Source organism: Dipodomys spectabilis, unplaced genomic scaffold, assembly GCF_019054845.1.
Source record: "Dipodomys spectabilis isolate Male_0828 unplaced genomic scaffold, ASM1905484v1 ptg000335l, whole genome shotgun sequence".
NCBI lineage: Eukaryota > Metazoa > Chordata > Mammalia > Rodentia > Heteromyidae > Dipodomys > Dipodomys spectabilis.
Genome location: NW_024871012.1, coordinates 3,644,182 through 3,659,436, shown reverse-complemented (window position 1 = coordinate 3,659,436; position 15,255 = coordinate 3,644,182).

The window sequence follows — 15,255 nt, the reverse complement described above, 5'->3', positions numbered from 1 at the left end:
TTATGATCCTCAATTCTCAGCCTCCTGAAGAGCTAGGATTACAGGCGTGAGCCGCCATGTGCAGCAAGCACCTCCTGACGATGTGCTATGCCCTGTCACTTCTGTGTGAGACAGAATTAGAGGTGAGAGAGAGAGACAATCACTTGGGACACAAAACTTAAGGGACTGTGAAAAATCTCAGTGATGAAGAAGAAGTAACATTTTCATGTAACCCTTGTGAATGACCAAAATTAGTGCATCTATGATGAACAGAACATTAAAATTCCCATGCTAATAAAATATATGACTCTTCCCTCCGTCACCCCAACCATGAGCCTGTTGTGCTGAGTTACGGAGGATTCTTTTGTCATCCTCAGACATTTTCTGCCTGAGATCAAGTGCTTCAGGGAGACACTGGATGGAAGGAAGGAGCTGCCTTCACTGTTCTCAGTCCTTCTATGTCTCCTGTCCTGTAAAGCAGAAGAGATTCTGCATAGCTCCATGGTCTGTAGGGTCAGCTTCCAAGATGTACTTAGAAGGCAGAGTTCCCTCAAACTCCACATTTTTCCAGCAGAACCATTCAGATTCTGCTGATTTAGCATCACTGGGATCTACATTATTCCTACTTGACCATAAATTCCAGGAGCACCAGGACTCTTTGTCTTTACTGTCTCTGTAACTCCCCGCTTACGCCCCCCACACACACACACCAAAAAAAAAGATACACAGCATGCACTCGAGCATGTTCACTGAATGAACAGGAATTCTACCTCAGGTTCTGCACTGAGGTGAACAAAATCAGGGGCAAGGGAACTCGTAAAACCAAAGAGAACACTGGCAATGGACAGCTGGCTGCCAATTGCAATGGAAAGAGTAAGAATTCGTCAGATGGTGTAACTCCTTAGGAAAACTAACTCACCCTCCAACAAAACGTGAGGGGGTGAGGGACAGGGAGGGGAGAGCAGAGGAAGAAAGACTGGAAGGCAGGCAGGGAGTGCAGCCATAATACTCAACACAAATACTAGGAAACCAGAACAATCGAAAGAAGGGGTGGTTGGGAGAAATCGGGGAGAATGACAGAAGGGTTGACAGCAACCAAGGTGCACTGTACTTACAATCTGACACATTGAATGGTATCCCCTTTGGACAGCTACCACAATTCAATGTTAAAAAGAATTTGAATCCAGAAGATTCCAAATGGCTTAAAATGTAAGTCAGCAAAGACACGCGTGACACCTCTTGTCAGAGCAGGGGTGCTTCGCTCCAGGTAGGAAAACGGTTTAGAAAGGAGAGAATCGCGAGCCGGGCTTGCACATTGACAGGGTGGGCGGAAAGAAGGCTTACCTCTTCCAATGTCTTTTTCAACCTTTGCTGACCTGACAAAGATTATCCCAGACTTGAAGCTGTAGAATGTTTTCTATCCAAAAACAATAACAAGAGCATCACTAAATATGCTGCATTCACCTTGTACCTCATGGGCTATTCATCGTCTGTGGAGTGTTTTAACAGCTCCATTCGAATGGTTCTTTAAATCTGTGGCTATGATCAGACCCAAAGTCTCTCTCTCTCTCCAAAGTCAACCATACTATATGTGCTTGGCAGCCTGGAGCCCAGCCAAAGAAGACAGAGAGATCACATGACGCAGCCCAGAGTCAACCCCTTTGCAAACAGCCTTGCCTCTGCACCTTTGGAGTCACCTGCCCTTGGAAACATGTCTGCGTGTGACCTCTGGCTGCGTTTTCTTGGCTTGTTACTGCGTTTCCGTTTTGTCCTGCTCTCCAGTTTGCCCCAAGTTGCTACACACTCAGACTTACATGTGTTCAGAAGAGCATAGCACTGAACAACTCCAGGACTGGCAGAAGTCCTCAGGTCATCTAAACCAGTGGTTTCCAGAGAGAACCAGTGAATAAGAGGAACACTGAATGCATCAGATTTGGCTTCCAACCCTCACCTCTTCCTCCTCCCACCAGATGGGAGACACCCTTTCGCCAGCTTCATCCAAGCCCAAGTGACGGGCAAGTGAGTTTTCAGAAAGAAGAAAAAAAAAAAAAAACCAACCCAACTCAGGAATGTGGTGTTGGCTGGCTTAAATGAACGTGAAGTCTAGATCCCATTAACGGTGCTAAGTCTGAATGGTGTGTCAAAAGTCAAAAATAACTCATGCATAGCAAAGACAAAACCTGCATCTGCTCATTTACAATCTGGCGGGCATGTTCGTTTCCCAGGGTAGGCATGATAAAGCGCAACACACCTGGAAGGGCCTGTTTCTCTGAGGCTCCTCTCTGCCCTTGGGTCAAGGATGGCGTTGCCTCTTGTCTCCACATGCTCTTCTCCTCCTGTGTCTCTTCCCAAACCCCTTCTGTTGGTCAACATGCTGGTCAGACTATGCATGGCTCCCTGATTCGACTTTATTTCAACTTACTTTGTGTTCCTTAAAGGCTCTGCGTCTAATGACGCCGGAATACTGGAAGCTCAGGCTATACTATCTGAATTGGGGAGGGATACAATTCAGTCCATAATTATGGATTTCATTAAACCAAAGAAGTTATGTGTAGTTACGTAAGTGGGGGAGTCTAAAGACACGAAAAGAGAAGGTGTACAGGAATAAGGGTGTGATGTCTACACTCCCCCAGCAACACACAGTGACAACCACATGTACCCCCTGGGTCCAGCCACGGAGGGAGAAGGCATTGCGTGCCCTGCTTGACTCAATTGCCTGTTCTTTTTCATTCTATTGTTTCACTAGTTTGCTTTTGTGCTAGTACGAGGGCTTGAACTCAGGCCCTGGGCAGCGTCCCTTAGCTTTTTTGCTCAAGACTAGTGCTCTACCACTGGAGCCACAGCGCCACTTTCAATTTTAATTTTTTGAAAGAAGAGTCTCAAGAACTTCCTACCTGGACTGTCTTGGAACTATGATTGTCAAATCTCAGCTTCCTAAGTAGGCAGGATTACAGGTGTGAGCCACCTGCCTGGCTGTAATTGCCTTTTGTTCTCACAAATTTCACAGACTGATAAACCCAGCTTTACCACAACAACAGTTCCTCAACATAAACTCCAGTGCAGAATAGCAAGGTCTCCTATGAATTTTTTTTTTATCAAATAAGATAAATCTTTTAAACCATTTATACAAATGTCATTCTCACCATTATCTTTTTCATACTCCTTCTGCACAGGACAATAAGGAATAGAAAGCACAGAGATTCATTTATGTAACAATTACCATAATTCACAATTGCATTAGCACCTATTAAGGTTCATTGTTCTGTGGAAATTTTAATGATACATTCCTGAATGAATAAAAGCAGAAGATGATTGGAAATAAAATTGTTTCTATGTATGCTGACAGGACTGCTGAGTGTAATTATACATTTCAGAGTAGACCTGTTTGGCGTTTACTCCATAATTTTATGTAAATGTTAAATAACTTCCCGTGTTCTTCCTCCCTGGCTAAATGCTAATCAGTGTTATTTCAACAAGGGAAGTGCTACAAGGTTATTAATGGACTTTCTCTGGCAATAAAACTGACTTCTGAAAAGTAGCTTCACCAATTACAAAATGATGGCAATACCTTTTCTTCACTGCATACCTTATTAGTTGGCTACCAAACTTTTCATTTTGGTCAGTCATGGGGCTTGAACTCAGAGCCTGGATGCTGTCCCTGAGCTTTTTGGCTTGAGGATAGAGTTCTACTACTTTGAGCCACTGTATTGCTTCCAGTGTTCTGCTAGTTAATTGGAAATACAAGTGTCATGGTACTTTCCTGCCTAGGCTTGCACTGAATTGTGATCTTCAGATCTTAGCCTCCTGAGGACAAACTTTTAGTTAGGAAAGCGGCTTTTGTTCTTGAAATTTTGTAGCAAGAACTCAAGAAATGAGAAACTGTTCTCCTAAATATGATCAAGTTATCTCATGAAAGCTCCCTTGTCCCAAATGAATACACTTCCATTCTACAGGAGTGGAAAGCAAACAGACAAACAAACAAAAGTCTCAAATGATTTCATTTGTATATTCCAAAGCAATATGATCAAACTGGTCTGCTTCCGTATTGTATGATACTTTGGAGAAGAGATTGAAAAGTGAAGTGAAGAATTAAGAGGTAAATGCTTTTAATGGAAGCCTGAAAGTCATCACAACAAAGACGTGGCAGTCATAGCTAGGTTCACAAAGCTAGATCATGGTTGAGCCAAGTCTAAGATCTATGCCCTGAGCCCTAGAGCCAAAGCAGCTCGGTTACATTCATGCACGCAACCCCAGAGCAAGAAGATGGTAACATCCTTCCAAGTTTCTCTTCTGAACACTGTGTGGTAGGAAGACACTGGCTTATGACGTAGACTGAATCTGAGTTTCAGCATTTTGGTTTGCATATAGAGCAATACCAACCAATTGTTGGCTTTTCTGAACCAACCACACCACCACAGAAACACAGATTCAGGAATGATCCACGGGCTTTCCTGTTACAAAACTACAGCAAGAGTGTAACCGGCCTGAGCTAGACTAAAAATGTAGAGCCGACACAATGGAAAAAAAATTCTGTTTTTATCTATTGAAATTTCCCTGGGACAACTGGATCTTTCCATCACAAAAGCAGATCATAGGATGGGAATTAATAACTGGATTAACATTTGTCTCTCTTTGGAGAGAAACTCAAAGGTACAATTCCAATGTGTCTCAGATAGATAGATAGATGGATAGATGGATAGATAGATAGATGGATAGATAGATAGATAGATAGATAGATAGATAGATAGATAGATAGATAGATAGATAGATAGATATTACAGTCTCGTGTGTGTGTGTGTGTGTGTGTGTGTGTGTGTGTGTGTGTGTGTGTGTGTATTACAATCCCTATGTGCCTCATATGTGTGTGTTGTATGTGTGTGTATAAACAAACTCCAAGATATGGAAATCTCTCTTGTTTGTTTTACATTCTTATTTTTTGAAGATTCTGTCTTCTTCTCTTTATGTGTAACATACTGGCCAGTATACCCTTGGGAGGGGAAGGGGAAGCCACAGAACTCTAAGGAAAAGGGTGGAGTTCACTACTGATAAAAGTGAAATATATAACTTGTGGGTAGAGACGGAAGGGAGGAATTAGAAGGGTGAGAGAAGGAAATACACTGTATGAAAAGAAGAAAAGAAAGGAACTCTTATTACCTGACTCGTGTATTCCCTCTGTACACCACCTTTATAAAAAAAAAAATTCAGTAATTAAAAGTATTAGAAGAGCATGCTCAGCTGGACTCTGGTGGATCTTGCCTGTAATCCCAGTGAGGATCCAGATTTGAACATACTCAGGGCAAAAACTCTGAGAGGAGTTTAACTAGCAAAAATCTGGAAGTAGAGACCTGGCTCAAGTGGTTGAGTGCCAGCCTTGAATGGAAAAGTGAGAATATGAGGTTCTGAACTTGGTGCTGGTGACACACACAAAGTAAAACACTACAGGAATTGCACCAGTAGCTGTCCCAACAATATATGTAAATACCTATGAATTTCTTTATTCATTCGTTTTTAGGCTCACAGATCTCTGGGACAGGATATGCTACCCTTTACAATCATTTGGTCATAACTATTATTTCTTTTAGCTATCAACAATATGTAAAGTGTGCATAAGAGTGTTGATTTTGAGAAAAAAATCCCCAAATGGAAGTACATCAAGAATATTGTTATATGAGGATTCAATTGCAGGATGCAGAGAAGTGACATTTTGAGAGGTTGGATAGGGAATCCTTATTAGAAAGCCAGTGACTACCAGCAGACACCGGTCCTCCAAAGACCTACAAGCTCAAATACCCTTAATATTATTAGGAAACTGAGCTATGAGGGTAGGAGAGAGCAGCAATCTCCACAAACTAGATCAACTCTAATGGAGAGCTGAAGGGGTCACCAGGGTGACTGAGGAGAGTCAGGAGACATGAGGCATGGCACAAAATGGCGGCTGAGCTGGTCAGATCCTAAATAGGTTGGTGGTCAGGGTTACAGGATGCTCCAGAGTTCAGGGTGTCTCCTGAGCTCCTGGTACAGGTCTGGCAGGTCCAGTGACCTATTGGCCAAGTCCCCACTGCTGCCTCTAAGAATTTAGACATACCGATCACCTGGGGGTGGGACTTCACCTTCATACACCAAGAAGCCAAGCGGGTGCCAATTAGACCCAATTCCCGATCATCCACCATCGTGTCAAGATGGTACCAGTTAGATCCAGTAACCTTATTTCAAGATTATCACCAAACACCATCTCTGTCCACCTTTACTTATTTCTTCCTCTAGACAAAGGTTTTATTCTAAAGAAGGTTTGTAATCTCTACCCAAATCCATAATAAATATGGACAGTCGTGTGAATCGTAAAGGTTCTTACCGGAATTGAATTAACTTCTCTACTGCCTTTGACTTTCTTTGGTGAGCTCCTGTTTCCCCAACATCCCTCTGCCTTCCTGTTCTCCTGATTCCAAACGTGCTTATGCCTCCTGTTCAGCTAATGCGAAACATGTTTCATAGATAGTTTCCTCTATCTTGAGTTTTGCCAACTTTATCCCAGTTTCACAAACACATATACAGAGATGTCACATGTAGTGATAACATGGCCTAGAGTAAGATAAAACATAAGCCAATAGTGGATAAATTTTAAAACAAGGCACTATTTTGGTGATTCAGATAGCAGATGTCAACTCAGAATATATAGTGACACATATCAGGAGACAACTGCTGTGAGAATTTAGGAACTACAAATAACTATTGAATCATTTCCCAAACAACTCACCATGCTCAGGGAAAAAAATCAAAAATAGAAGTACATGCAGTACTTCCATTTGTCTCCAAAGTTAGAGGCACTGATTACACTTTATTTTTATTCTCAAATAGTCTCTTACCAAATGAGTTAAGTCTGTATGCATTACCACCAGAACTAAAAAAATGCCCTTCTTGTCAATATCTGGCTTCTTACTCAGCTTTATTTTCCAATGAAATACAACGTTCGACAAAACTATAACACTTATTTTTTTTTTAATTTTTAGGTTTTGATTTTTTGTTTTTATAAATTTTAATTTAGTTTTAATTTTTTTCCATCTTTCCCATTCGGCTCAAGACGAATGAGAACAGGACTGTCTTTGTCTTGTTTATTACTGTGTCTTCAAGAACAGAAGAGTAGTAGATGCTAGATATAGAAGATGCTAGATAATTTTGGGAAGAATAACTAAAATGTGTGTGGTATTTAGTGGCCAAGTGTTACTTTGATTGATTACCTACAAACAGCTAGAAGACTTTGGGGAACCCAGTATTTGGCATCATACAACACTTTAGTGACAATAGAGACCATAATAAGGTTAATTCATTGCTTCTGAGTAAACTGGAGAAAGATAATAATAAACTTACAGCTTTGACTCACAGCTCAAGGTCTAAATAAAGGGTCAGATTGCTCTGTGAATGCCATAATAATAATAATAATAACAACAACAACGACCTTTCTCTCTAGAAACCCAAGGCCATGATATCTGAAAAAACAAACTCAGGATTTAATCTTTCTAGAGACTAAATCACAAAGCAAATTGGATTTGCAAACCTATCATGTTTCTATGTTAAATTTGGAACACTAATTAAGAGAGAGGAGGACTTTTAAAAATTGAATTGAGACAAATTGCAGGGGTGCTAGAGACCTTGAAGCCTTGAATCCTAGAATACTACAGGCAGAACCCCTTCCTCCCTGATTGGGTCAATAGACAGCAAGCGCTCCTCTTGAATGATGGGTGTCTGGCCTCGAAATCTTCCCTCTCACTTGCCTGACAGACACACTCAACCCACACCAGGTTCCAAAGGGTGTGGCAAAACGTGAGTCAGGAGAAGATGGGAATCCCACAAAAGCATTGCAGGATTATGGAAATGTGTATCATTTGACATCTAAAGGAACGTGTAAGGGGCTGGAGTCTTAAGGCTCTGCATCAGGAAGGAAGGGAGGAAGGGAGGAAGGAAGGAAGGAAGGAAGTTAGGAAGGAAGGAAGGAAGGAAGGAAGGAAGGAAGGAAGGAAGGAAGGAAGGAAGGAAGGAAGGAAGGAAATGAGGGAGGGGGGAAGGAAGGAGAAGAGGGAGGGAGGGATAGAGGGAGGGAAGGAAAGAAGGGAGGGAAGGAAGATAATGTTGAATGGAAGGAAATCTTCACTATGGGAACTCTAAGCCAAGAGCCTGGACTCCAGGCATCAGGGGCTTTAAGGTGAATCCACTTAAACGTGCTAGCCTAACGCCAATGAGGTTGGAATGCAGGTGGTCCATTGGTAGGTCGTTGAGGATATCTAAGTTCCAGGGAAAGTGGAATTGTGGAGAATAGGTTACATAATCCTCAGTGGCTGTACAAAGGGGTTTCAATTCAATATACCAGTTTATATGTGTGGTGCACTTGATCAGTGCCAACCTTCCATGGTTCCCCCCTTCTCTCCCCCATACTGATTGTCTTAAGTTATCTGGTTCCATTTTTCATCTGTGTGAATTGAATATTGTGACTATCTGTGCCCAACATTGCTCCATCTGGAGGAGATTTATTATCCGAGATTGCTCACCTATCTACTAAACAATCTTTAAGACATGTCCAAAAGACTCTTCGCCTAGACAATGAGAATTATCACTGAAACAGGAAACCCAGAGCTAACAGAAAGCGGTCTTCTGTGGCGATGCTCTTCGAGGTAGTAAGGACAGTGACAATTACTGCTACAAAGCTAGGTTACCTGAATTCGATACAAATGGTGGAGTCCAGGGCAGGTAAGGGTAAGCTGGGCATAGTGACTGGGAAAAAAAATAAGACAGTGAAGCAGTAATCTGAGGGTTTCATCCACAGAGATCTTTATTATTGCCTCTTAAGTCATATACTCTTCTAACTGCTTTGATGAAACAAAAATATGCTTAGAGAATAAAAGCCTAACCTTAATCACCGTAATAGACATGTGCAGCACCTCAGCCAAATTGGAGGCTTTGGCATCTTCCATATTTCCATTTCCCCAAAATGAAGAAATGTAATTGAGCTCTAATCTGCCGAGATTCTATGGAATTGAAAAAACGATATATTTGGAAATAATTGCAAACGTATAGCCAAACCGTAAGAGAAATTAAAAAAAAAAAGATCTCTAATAGCCTTTACCAGGTTCTCTCACGCAGGACGTCTTGTCAGATGTGTTCTCTATTGTGTTTCCTTGGCGTTTGGAAATGAGGTGCGGACAACACGGCCCGGTACCTGGAAGAACCTCAGCATGTAATCCCAAGACGCAAACTTCTTTCCCGACCTACTTCTTCACAGGCAGATGGTGGGCACGTCGACACACTTAATGTTCATGCAGGGGAATTGTACGTAGTCAGCTTTCTGCATGTCCGTTTACCCAATAACCTGGTCCTTTAGAAAAGCCTTACCCCCAGGGCACGGGCGCTGCAGACGAGCACAGTTCTGCCCCACACATCTCAGCCACCTCTTAGTATTTCAGAATCTCACTCACGTTTTGCCTTAGAAATGGCTTTCTTTAAAAATAATAATAAATGTGTAGGCCTTTTTCTCACCTGGAATTTCTTTCTAGAGCTTCACTGTGTTCAAACTAGGAAGAACATATTCAGCTATGAGAATCTTGGGTCTTTAAGGTCACCCCGAATCAAACCCCAGAGTTCACTCACGCCAGAGCGAAAGATGCTGAATGGTATTGCTGCTTTTCCAGCATCCTCTCATCTGACGGGAAGCCTGCGGAGCCACAGACCATCACTGCACTGCCCCCGTCCCTACCTTCCTACTCCACCTTGGGCAGGCCCGCAGGCATCGCTCACGGGACCGAATGCCAATTCAATGGGAACTGGATGGGTCTCTTCAATGCCTACAATGCCAGGCACAGTCCAGACACGCTGCCCATGGCGGCCTTCTCCTAGAGGTGAGGGCTTGGATGTACAGCTCCCACACAGGTCCCCAGCTTGGGCTCCCTCCTGGCCACTGGGAGGCTTCCCTCAGAGACGGCTTACTGTGCTGCAGGTGGGGAAGGCGACTGCGTTGAAGGTCATCCATGGTGTCCGGACACCAGGCAGAAGGTGTGCATGGCAGGGCAGGGCAGCACGAACTCAGATGAAGGCTATTCTGAATGTGTCCAGGAGGGGTTTGGGCGGTGGTGAACAATCGAATGATTGGAATAAGAAGAGCAAATCGCCTTCTGAAGGGTGACAACCCTGAAGAGAAGGAACGCTTCTACTCCTGGGAGCAAGTGGTGCTCCCTCCCGCCTGCTCCCTCCTCCCACCTGCTCCCTCCTCCCACCTTCTCCCTTAATATCAATCTGTTGTGGAGAGGAGTCTCATCCTGGCATGTCAACACACACACACACACACACACACACACACACACACACACACAGAGTTAATTCTGTTTCTCTAGAAAACCTTGAGTAATAGAGGTAGATGCCCTGCATTTAGCAGGCAAATACAAACTTGAGGTGTAATGGGTAATATTCACAAGGGTTGGAATTACGAAAGTCAAAGAAACACTAAAGAATTGCCCCTGACTCAAATAGGCAATACGACTCAATATGACTATCGTGACTCTGGAACTGGCCAGTTTGCTATGTAAGACATTTACTGGGACAACACGTAGTAATTGAATGGTATTGGAGGCCTAGGTGGTAGTGGTGCTTCAATGTTAATTTCCTAATTCTTGTTTTTGTTTTTGTTTTTTGTTTGTGTTTTGCCAGTCCCAGGGCTTGATCTCAGGGTCTGGGCACTATTTCTGAGCATCTTTTGCTCAAGGCTAACATTCTACCACTAGAGCCACAGTGCTACTTCTGGCCTTTTCTGTTTATGCTGGTACTAAGGAATGGAACCCAGGGCTTCATTCATGCTAGACAAGCACTCTACCACCCAGCCCAGTTTCTTGATTCTGATAGCCGTATGGTGAATATACACTAACAGTTCAGGGGGAGATGAGCTATTATGTACAACACTTAGTTCCCACCATTTCATGAACAATCATGTGAAATTTTTATTTCCTCCCCACCCCCTACATATTGATTTAAGTTATACACATTACTCCATTACTTGATTATTAGCATTAACTTGCTACCATGCACTCATGTCATTTCAAAGAAGTTCATGCCTTACTGTTCTTCACACACATGTTAAATGTGATGCTGAACTCCAGCTCTCCTGACTCCACCACAGTTCAGTCTCGTGCGACACTGAGCAAAAGCACCGTGATACTGTGTGCAGCCAGGCATGCCCCATCCAGCCTGTCATGTCTCCTACTTTCTAAAGTCCAACTGTCAGGTGTAGAACACATGTTCATTAGTGTTCTTAGCATGGAGGTCTACAAGATAAGCTCTTAATTTTTCTTTGCTCTCAAGTAAACACGGCCAGGTCACCCAGTGTGGTATTGACTGCTATTTTTTTCATTTTTTATATTTCTATTGTTGCTATTGACATAAGCCCCAATACAGAGCTGTATCTTCTTTCCTCTGGCTGCTTTGAGTCCCTTCTGTTTGTCTTTGCCATTTCACAATTCCTGTGCAATAAGCCTGTTTCTGGATTTCTTGTCACTTATAACTGGTTTTATGTCTTGGAAAATACTCTTCAAATGATGTGTTTCCCTCTTTCTCTCCTTTTATCACTGTAAGTATGGAATGAACCATGTAACTCTACCCTCCATCTCTGTAGTCTATTTTTATAGTCTTGATCTCCTGGTCTCTCTGTGCTTTATCTCGTGTGACATGATACCTGTAACCCTAGCAACTCAAGACTGATATATGAAGATCCGAGCTCAAGGCCAGCCCAAACAGGAAAATTGGTGGGATTCTGCTCTCCAATTAAACAGCAAAAAGTGGGAGGTGTAACTGTGGCTCAAGTGGTAGAGCACCAGCCTTGAGTAGAAGAGTCAAAGGATAACACCTAGGCCCTAAGTTCAAACCCCAGTATTCACACACACACACACACACACACACACACACACACACACACACACACACTACTCATGATTACTTTTTATGACTTACTAACATCCAAATAGCGTTATTCTAATACTTTTCTGAAATATTTAGTATTTAGAAGATTTGGCTTTCATTTTCTGAAAATGTTCACCCTTGGAGCTTATGTTGGTGCATTTTGATGACTTTCAGCTGTGAGTTTTTGCATTCTTGGCGGAGAGGAATCTGTGGTTTTGCCTTTGTTTTTGCTGGACACCACAGGAACGTTCTATCTTGGACCACATTCTCTTTTCAGAATTTTTGGTTTTAGAAAGGCAATTATAGGTCAGATTTACCACCTTATCACTACCCTGAGGCTTAATTCGTCGTATCTGATGTGATTAGTATTTTCCCTTTCTTAAAAAAAAAATCACATTTTTATTTGTTTGCCCTTCAGTACTCTGGTCTCCAGCACATGGAGTTTCACCTCTGTTTATTTATAGGTGCTTAGAGAATTCTTTTATTTCCTGGAAGTCCAGCAATGAATCCCAAAGTCTATTTAATGCAGACTCCAGTTGACTTCTAGCTGAAAAGCCCTTGAGGGTGCTTGCTTCACCAGCCTCGAATTTGAAGCCTGGAAGCCCTCTATCTCTTCAGTCTATGAATATCATTACTAAGGCACTGCATGGCCTTATAACAGCTCCAACTCCAAACTCCTAGAGAACTTTATTTCAGCATTCTGACACCCAAATCCCACATCATCTCTCGAGCTATCGTTCCTGTCCTTTTCCCCCCTCTGTTTTATTAGTGCACATTAGTTGTACTAAGGAATTTCATTATGAGTATTTCCATACATGTGAAGTATGTGCTTTGATCAAATGTACCCTCTCTCTTTTCCTTTCTAGGTCGTTTTGCATGTTCATGACAAGGATGTCATTAACAGAAGCTGGTCCATTCCATCCAGAATCATTCGGAAAGAAAAGATTCCCCCACAGAATGTTTGAACCTCCGGTGCTGCGACTCTTTTGTAGGTTTCTCCCTATAAAGCTCTCTGTGTGTGTCAGTCAGAGTTTAGGAGGCCTAGTATGAAAGAACACAGAATGTATTCCATTATAGTCTGATTCTGTATCCCAATCGTTGTTGTCCTAAAAATTAAGTCTTCTCCAGAGTCAGTCCTAGAAGGTCCACGCTCTCCTGAACCTTCAAAGATGCCCCCCAACTGCTGCTCTCCGAAATCTGAGTTCTGTCATGACTTGTCCAGTGTTATCAGCTTGTCTAAATCTTTATTGTCATAGTGTCTAAGTTATTTTCCTTGAACGTCCCAACTTCCCACAAGAATCTGTGTGTGACTTTTTAATTGACAGTGAATGATGCAATTTATCCAATCACGGGGCCTACTGAGGTGAAAGCTATTACATAAATAGATGAATCCAAACGCATTTCCAGTACCCTGTCTTCTCCCAAGAGTAGTACTGAAACTGAGCAACACAGGGGCCATATCACATCAGTATTTTAAAGCCAATATGTTCATAAAAGGTGCATCGATGTAAGTATAATGGTGAAATGGTGTAAGCATAGCTTAATTATCCACCAGTATCTTATCTTTCCCTGAAATGACACTTGTACATATCAGAATGTGAGGTTTTTGTTTGTAATGGAATTCATCAAAGTCAGAGAAACTGTGTCTAGATGATTCTCCAAAATTGAGAAATTGACCCTTGAAATTATACTGAGCAATTGTTAGAGTAAAATTTTTAAAGCAAAGAAAATCTAACATGCCAGTGCTTGTCTTTTCTCCTTATTAGTAAAATTGGATACACAAGATTTTATGCCTCCACAATTCATAAGCATTATTCAAAGCTTCTTTAAAAGGTCCTCACATTTTGCCAAAACAGCATTTCTTCTAAAAAGCCGTTATGTATGACCTTGAGATATTTCTACTGTCACTTCTTCCTTGGTGAAAGGTTTTGTAGAGAAGAACAGGCCCCGGGAATTTTATAGCAGAGATTAGAAGCCTTCATGGTGATGGTGAGTGGGTCTAAAGGTCTTTGCTCTCAACCATGAACAGGTAAACCTAAAATCCCCCCCTTCAAAAACAAAACCTACAATGATTTTTCATTTTTGCCTCCAAATTATATGGACAGTTATTTTCTGCCAGAAGTATGTATTCTTTCTTCCTTTTTATTATTTGTGCACTGAAATCCTTGGTTCTAAGTTTTAGCAATTGCAAAGCAATTTTTTAAGTGTTCTTATTTCTCCATCATTTAAGTAAGAAGGCTAAACCTAGAACAGCCATGGGATTTATCTTTCTAGAAGAGTCTTGAATTCGTGTAATTTTAGAATATCTTCCATAAACAATGCCCTATGTATAATGGCAAAGTTTATGTCAGGGCTGGCAGATTAGCTCAAGCAGTACAATGGCTGCCTGGCTAGGCAGAAGGTCCTTGAATTCAAACCTTAGGCCTGCCAAAAAAAAAAAAATCTTACGTGAAAATCTACTTTTCTAGTCACATGGATTAACTCTATCTATCTAGGAAAATTTAGCCCCAAAATTATAGTATGGAAACAAAAGTAAATTAAGTTTGATAACGTTGTTTTTTTATAAATGAGTTTCCTAAGCAAAAGAAAAGATTCCTTAATAGATCATACTCATTAGCTTACAAAGTGCACCTTCCACACGAAGTCATCTGCCATCACTCCAGAAGCAACATTCACCGTATCTCTGGCAGGCTGTTCCAGTTGCTCTTCTCAAAGTTTACAGTTAATAAAAGTCCTTAGACTTTTATTGCCAGACACTACTTGCCCACGCCTCTAATCCTAGCTACTCAGTAGGCTGAGATCTGAGAGTCGAGGTTCAAAGCTAGCCTAGACAAACAAATTCAAGAGACTCTTCTCAAATTGGCAGCAAAAATCTGGAAGTGGAAGTGTAACTCAAATGGTAGAGCACCAGCCTTGAATAAAACAGTAAGCAAGAGGCCCTGACCTTAAGTTACAATTTAATAAGATGCTCACTTCACCTTAACGAAGATATTGAAACTACTTCAACTCCTTTAGTTCAGAAGGTCTCTCCCATGAACAAAGCCACATCTACAAGGCAAAAGGTTATATTTAGGACCACTATGTTTCCATTTAGCTATATATGTATAATGCCTTTCCTCTTTATAGATACAGTATTGGTCTGTTTGTCTTTGTTAGAAAAATACAAGGAGAATATTAAAATCGTATACCCACTTATTGCCTCCACTGATGTCTACTTGTTAGATATTGAAACCATAACTAATATCCCATGTGACTCTGTTCATGCATAATATACCTGAATACAAGTGGAACAGAGTATAAATATTCTGTAGCTTGCTTTTATTAATATATTGCTATGTATTAGAC